Source organism: Chiloscyllium plagiosum, chromosome 1, assembly GCF_004010195.1.
Source record: "Chiloscyllium plagiosum isolate BGI_BamShark_2017 chromosome 1, ASM401019v2, whole genome shotgun sequence".
Taxonomy (NCBI): domain Eukaryota; kingdom Metazoa; phylum Chordata; class Chondrichthyes; order Orectolobiformes; family Hemiscylliidae; genus Chiloscyllium; species Chiloscyllium plagiosum.
Window position 1 is genome coordinate 63463122 of NC_057710.1, and position 7565 is coordinate 63470686.

The 7565-nt window shown below is 45.0% G+C and overlaps 1 non-coding gene across 1 annotated transcript; it reads left to right on the top strand.

Annotated features, from left to right (window-relative positions):
* The first annotated feature begins 4280 nt into the window (after nt 1-4280).
* Nucleotides 4281-4399, top strand: LOC122556053. The gene has a single exon (XR_006313450.1). It is a non-coding gene; the product is annotated as a 5S ribosomal RNA (ribosomal RNA).
* Nucleotides 4400-7565: the final 3166 nt, after the last annotated feature.

Genomic DNA, 7565 nt, shown 5'->3' on the forward strand with positions numbered 1-7565 from the left:
AACTAGCCATGAAACGACACGACCAGCTATCCCTAGTAGCCACACACGCAGACGACAAGCAACATGAATTTGACTGGGACAACACTACCGAAACAAAGAACAGCCAGGGAATTCCTAGAAGCATGGCACTCATCCACAAACTCCATCAACAAACACATAGACCTGGACCCAATATACCGGCCACTAGCGGACAGCTGAAACTGACAACCGGAAGCGGCAGGGACAGGTCACTATAAATGCCGGAGGAAACACAACAGAAGCACTTCACAGGAGGGTCCCAAGCACTGAGAATGTCACCTAGACAGGGGACGAAACGTTTGCAACAAAAACTTCCAGCTCGGCGAACAGAACCACAGCAGTTTGTGAATGGTGGATAGACATTGGAGAGGTGGAAGCTGAGTTATGCACTGCAAAATTAGTTGTTTCTGACCTTGTAGCCACATCATTTACAGGTTTATGGTGGATCCAGTTCATTTCTAGTCAATCATATCCTTGAGGATATTAATATCATGGGATTCAGTATTAGTAATGACATTGAATGTCAAGAGAAGACAATTAGATTTTCTCTTGTTTATAACAATCATTGCCTTGCAGTTGTGTGGCCTAGTGTTTACGATCCATTTATCAGCTTTAACCTGGATGTTGTCCAGGTCATGCCTACATTTTGACACAAGCTGATTCAGTACCTGAAGAGTTACAAATGGTGCTGAACATTGGTGTAATCATAAGTGAACACCCCTGCTTCTGACTTTATGATGAGGGAAGGTCACTGATGAAGCATCTGAAAAAAGCTGAGTGAAATAATTTTCTCAATCTCTCCTCATAAAACAATTTTGCAATTTTAGGGATTAACTGCATGCTCTCTCATTGTATTCTTTTTGTGGCAAATGTTTAGATAAGGGGGCAAAAGCTGTACTCCAGGTGATGTCTTACCAAGGCTTTATGCAAATACAACAAGACATTTTTACTCCGGTACACAAATGCACACTTTTATTGAACCAGAGTTGATCCTTTGACTTGTTGGAGGTCATGCTTGACCAGGAGATTTTTTTGTTGTGCTTGATTCTAATTATGTTACCCTGACTAGTCCTGTCATGGTCAGATGCATTGGCAACAGGCAAATTGATGAAGGTGAAGTCATGTAGATTGCTTCCTCTTATTGACTTTCCCATCTTGCTGAGGCTCAGTCTAGCAGTTACGTTCTTTAGGAACCAAACTGCTCGGGTAGTAGTTTTTCCTCTCAGTGGCTCTTGGTGGCCATTGAAATCCCCTTTCAGAATACATTCTGTGGCCTCAACACCCTCAATGCTTCCTCCATGTGTTGTTCAACATGGACGAAACTGATTCATCGGTTGAGATGGTGGAGTGATTTCTGATAATTCGCAGGACCTTTTCATGAGCATATTTGGCCTAATGTCATGAGACTTAATTGATTCCATTTTTGATGGTGACGACTGCCAGAGCAAAATCCTCCTGACTGTATCACTGTGCTGCCACCTCTGGGATTGTACTGCTGGTGGGATAGGACATATCCAGCACTGATGACGGCTGTGTCTGATACATTGTGAGCAAGGTATGATTACATGAGTATGACTATCTCAGGCTTTTGTTTGATTAGACTGTGAGACAGGTCTTCCAATTTTGGCACAAATGCCTAGATGTCAGTAAGCAGAGCTGAGTTTGCATTGCCTAGGTCAATTCCAAGTGGCCCATTTAGTTCCATTCCTTTGCTTAGACTTCATAGCAGTTAGGTACAACTGTGAAGATGCTGCTGAGTTCCCTTCTTGACCCATTGCAGTTCATATGGTGTACACACAGTGACAATGCTTTTAGGAAAAGAATTCCAAGTCTCTGACTGAGAGAGACTGAAGGCAAAGTGATGTGGGTATAGTCTTGGAGGGAAAAGTGAAGGTGCTGATGTCCCAATGTGCCTGCTGCCCTTATTCTTCAGGTTTAAAACATATTGTTAATGAGTTTCTATAGTGTCATATGTGGGGCTGTCTGCTGTCAGAGTGCTTTGGTAATGGAGGGATTAAATTTTTAAGGTGATGGATTGGATGCCAATTCCGCAGGCAGCTTTGTCCTGGATGGTGATGACTTTCTTTGACCTTGTTGGAGCTGCACCCATTCAGGCAAACAGAGACTATTCTGCTGTGGATGAATCAGAATTGCTGAAAACGGAGAATTGAGAGAATGAAACCATTGTTTTTAATTCTTTGCTGATTGTTTTCTGAACATGATTGTATGCAACTTTCATGTTCTGCTTAGCTCAGAGCTGAGTTTCACAACTCACTCCCTCTCTGTTACCAAGGTGACATTGATCCATGTCTGCAATACTGATAACATAGTCTGTTTCCTTTCCATAGAATGTATGCGCAGAAGCAGGGCCATTCAGCCTATCCAATCCATTCCACCATTCAATAAAGTCATGGTCAATCTGATAATTCACGTTCCTGTCATAATTCTTGATTCCATTATTAATTAAAAGTCTGTATATCTCAGCCTCAAACATACTTAATGATCCAACCTCATCAGCTTTCTGCCCTAAAGAGTTCTGCAGATTGACAACACACTGAGGGAAGAAATCCCTCCTTATCTGTCTTATACATGTGATCCTTTATTGTAGATTATGTCCTGTTGTTCTAAAGTCCACCACAATAGAAAATAGTCTTTCTGCATCTACCCTATCAAGTTCCCCAAAGACTCTTGTATGTATCGATAAAGGTAAACTCTTATTACTCATTCTAATGAGTAAAGCCAAATGTACTCAATCTCTCCTTGTAAGACAGTCCCTAGTGAACTTTCTCTGGACTGCCACCAACACTAGTATGCCTTTCCTTGGATAAGGGCCTGAAACTGTGCATAGTATTCCAGCTGTGGTCTGATGAGGGCTTTGTGTAGTTTTAGCAAAACTTCCCTGCTTTTACAAAGCATTCCTTTTGAAATAAAAGTCAATAGACAATAGACAATAGACAATAGGTGCAGGCCATTCTGCCCTTCGAGCCTGCACCACCATTCAATATGATCATGGCTGATCATCCTTAATCAGTATCCTGTTCCTGCCTTATCTCCATAACCCTTGATTCCACTATCCTTGAGAGCTCTATCCAACTCTTTCTTAAATGAATCCAGAGACTGGGCCTCCACTGCCCACTCGGGCAGAGCATTCCACACAGCCACCACTCTCTGGGTGAACAAGTTTCTCCTCATCTCTGTCCTAAATGGCCTACCCCGTACTTTTAAGCTGTGTCCTCTGTTTCGGCACTCACCCCGCAGCGGAAACATGTTGCCAGCCGCCAGAGTGTCCAATCCTTTGATCATCTTATATGTCTCAACCAGATCCCCTCTCAGTCTTCTAAACTCAAGGGTACACAAGCCCAGTCGCTCCAGTCTTTCAGTGTAAGGTAATCCCACCATTCCAGGAATTGACCTCGTGAACCCACGCTGCACTCCCTCAATAGCCAGAATGTCTCTCCTCAAATTTGGAGACCAGAACTGCACACAGTACCCCAGGTGTGGTCTCACCAGGGCCCTGTACAGCTGCAGAAGGACCTCTTTGCTTCTATACTCAATCCCTCTTGTTATGAAGGCCAGCATGCTATTAGCCTTCTTCACTACCTGCTGTACCTGCATGCTTACCTTCATTGAGTGGTGTACAAGAACCCCCAGATCTCTCTGTACTGCCCCTTTACCTAAATTGATTCCACTTAGGTGGTAATCTGCCTTCCTGTTCTTGCCACCAAAGTGGATAACCATACATTTATCCACATTAAACTCCATCTGCCATGCATCTGACCACTCACCTAACTTGTCCAGGTCACCCTGTAATCTCCTAACATCCTCATCACATTTCACCCTGCCACCCAGCTGATGAAATTTGCGAATGTTATTGCTAATACCATCTTGTATATCCTGAAGATAGATTGTAAAAAGCTGCGGTCCCAGTACTGATCCGTGCGGTACCCCACTGGTCAGTGCCTGGCATCCCGAAATGGAGGGGTGGAGGAGTGTGGAAGGATGAGAGAATGCAGGCTGCGGCCCTATGAAGCAGGGGGAGGGCTTGCAGTTGGCCTGTGTGGGGATGTGGGAGACTACAGGAGCCTGGTGGGCAAGGGCTGGCTGAAAGGCAGCTGGAGGAACGGAGGGAGGGAAGCACGCACAGAGGAGGAAGAGCAAAGAGAAAAGAGAAAAAAAAGCCAAAGGGGATAAAGAGAAAGAGCAACAAAGAAAATGTGGCTGGCCAGCACGCCTTGAAGTAGGCAGAAAAGGCAGGGGCCAGCGCCTACGGCCATACTAGTCTGAAAACGCCAGATCTCGTCTGATCTCGGAAGCTAAGCAGACTCAGGCCTGGTTAGTACTTGGACGGGAGACCGCCTGGGAATACCAGGTGCAGTAGGCTTTTTCCGCCAGCAGTGGCTGCTCAAGTCACCCCTCTGCACTTGTCTTGTGCCAGGCAATGGAGCAGCAGGTTATTTTTGCTGCTGCTGCTGTGCCTGGCATCAGTCTCCTGCAGGCACGAGACACGGAGGGGAGGAGAGCGGAGCGCTGCCAAAATCAGCAAGAAAGGCGGAAAGAAAGGGATTGGGGCTGCACGCTGTCTGCGGGTGGCAGTCAGGAAAGGCGGACAATAGACAATAGGTGCAGGAGTTGGCCATTCTGCCCTTCCAGCCTGCACCACCATTCAATATGATCATGGCTGATCATCCTTAATCAGTATCCTGTTCCTGCCTTACCCCCATAACCCTTGATTCCACTATCCTTGAGAGCCCTATCCAACTCTTTCTTAAATGAATCCAGAGACTGGGCCTCCACTGCCCTCTGGGGCAGAGCATTCCACACAGCCACCACTCTCTGGGTGAAGAAGTTTCTCCCCATCTCTGTCCTAAATGGTCTACCCCGTATTTTTAAGCTGTGTCCTCTGTTTCGGCACTCACCCCGCAGCGGAAACATGTTGCCTGCCGCCAGAGTGTCCAATCCTTTGATCATCTTATATGTCTCAACCAGATCCCCTCTCAGTCTTCTAAACTCAAGGGTACACAAGCCCAGTCGCTCCAGTCTTTCAGTGTAAGGTAATCCCGCCATTCCAGGAATTGACCTCGTGAACCTACGCTGCATTCCCTCAATAGCCAGAATGTCTCTCCTCAAATTTGGAGACCAGAACTGCACACAGTACTCCAGGTGTGGTCTCACCAGGGCCCTGTACAGCTGCAGAAGGACCTCTTTGCTTCTATACTCAATCCCTCTTGTTATGAAGGCCAGCATGCTATTAGCCTTCTTCACTACCTGCTGTACCTGCATGCTTACCTTCATTGAGTGGTGTACAAGAACCCCCAGATCTCTCTGTACTGCCCCTTTACCTAAACGGATTCCATTTAGGTAGTAATCTGCCTCCCTGTTCTTGCCACCAAAGTGGATAAGGATCCATTTATCCACGTGAAAGTGCATCTGCCATGCATCTGAGCACTCACCTAACTTGTCCAGGTCACCCTGTAATCTCCTAACATCCTCATCACATTTCACCCTGCCACCCAGCTGCCTCTCCCTTTCAAATTGCAGATTGAAGCTTATTGTGTTATGGTCACTACTTCCCAATGGCTCCTTCACTTCGAGGTCTCTGATCAATTCTGGTTCGTTGCACAATATCAGATCCAGAATTGCCTTCTCCCTGGTCGGCTCCAGCACCAGCTGTTCTAAGAATCCATCTCTGAGGCACTCCACAAAGTCTCTTTCTTGAGGTCCAATGCCATCCTGATTCTCCCAGTCTACCTGCATGTTGAAATCCCCCATAACAACTGTAGTAACATCTTTGCGACAGGCCAATTTCAGCTCAACATTCCTTTTGCCTTTCCTATTACCCAGTTAATTTTGATGTTGGGTTTTTGTGATTCATTCACAAGGATTCCCCAATCCCTCTGTTCTGTAATCTTTCAGCTCGTGCATTCTTTCTTCTCAAGTGCATAGCCTCACATTTTCCCCATTATATTCTGACAAGTTTTTACCCATTCACTTACCCTGTTAGTATCTCTCAACTCACTGGAGAAGCCATGACAAGAGACTTCGCCAATGGACTGTTTCTTATCTTCTTAAGCATTGTTTCCATCATTTTCATAACTCTGCAAGCCTCATCCAGAGGCCAGAATTGCATGCAATATTCCAAAAGTGACCTAACCAACATCCAATACGGCTGCAAGATGACCTCCCAACTCATGTACTCAATACTCTGACCAATAAAGACAAGCATACCAAACGCCTTCTTCACTATCCTATCTACCTGCAACTCTACTTTCAAAGAGCTATGAACCTGCCCTCCAAGGTCTCTTTGTTCAGCAATACTCCCTCGGACCTTACCATTAAGTGTATAAGTCCTGCTAAGATTTGCTTTCCCAAAATGCAGCACCTTGCATTTATCTAAATTAAATTTCATCTGCCACTCCTCAGCCCATTGGCCCATCTAGTCAAGATCCTGTTGTAATCTGAGATAACCTTCTTCGCTGTCCACTACACCTTTAATTTTGGTGTCATCTGCAAACTTACTAACTGTACCTCTTATGGTCACATCCAAATCATTTATATAAATGACAAGAAGGAGTGGACCCTGGCAACCTCTGTTCCTGGGGTAACCAGTGAGAATATGAAATAGGTTTGAAGTAGATAATTATCTCATAATTTTCTTGCCCTAATCCACTCAGCATCTGCCTATGGTGCATTAACATTTTGGGGGAACTGGGATTAGAAGGGTCATACTGTCTGACATGAAGACTTAACTATCAAAGTTCTTGGAAGCCAATAAGTGTAAACCAACATGATGAAGATGATCTCCAAAAAGGAATTCTCTTCCTGAACATTTGGAGAACCATCATTGAAGTACTCCTCTCACATTCTGGTGTGGTCTTGTGGTTAGAAATGCTTCTGGGCCTTGAAAGATCCAAACCCTCTGCAAATTTATGCATTGGCTTAATTGTTCTGTATTGGGAGGGTCACATTTGACTTTTCTAGTTGTATCAATCACAGAATAGACCTCTGATGTGTATAGTATAAGAGTAGGGATTTCACATTTAAAAATAAACTCTGTCTAGGACTGGAGAGTGTGGTGGGGGTGGTATTGGGAGTTGAGGTGTTGGGGGTTGAGGGGGGTGGTGTTTGCATGGAAGTTGTGCTGGGGTGCTGGGTAACTAAGTCTGTCTAGAAGACTTCAAGTGCTTTTTTTGCAGCTGTTAACAGTGTAAGTTGTATCCTACAGACTGGAGGCCTGTGACCAGTGAAGTGCCACAAGGATCAGTGCTGGATCCTCTACTTTTTGTCATTTACGTAAATGTATTGAAAGGCAGGGAAATCAGAGGATTGGAAAGCTTACAAAGACCAACAGAGGGCAACGAAAAAAGAAATAAGGAGGGAGAAATTTAAATGTGAGGCAAAGCTAGTCAGTAATATAAAGGAAGACTATAAGAGTTTCTTATATATGTTTGAGCCTGTCTGCTATTCAATGTGACCGTGGTTGATCTTCCAACTCACTCCCTGCCTCACAGCACCAGGGACCCGAGCTCGATTCCATGCTTGAGTGACTG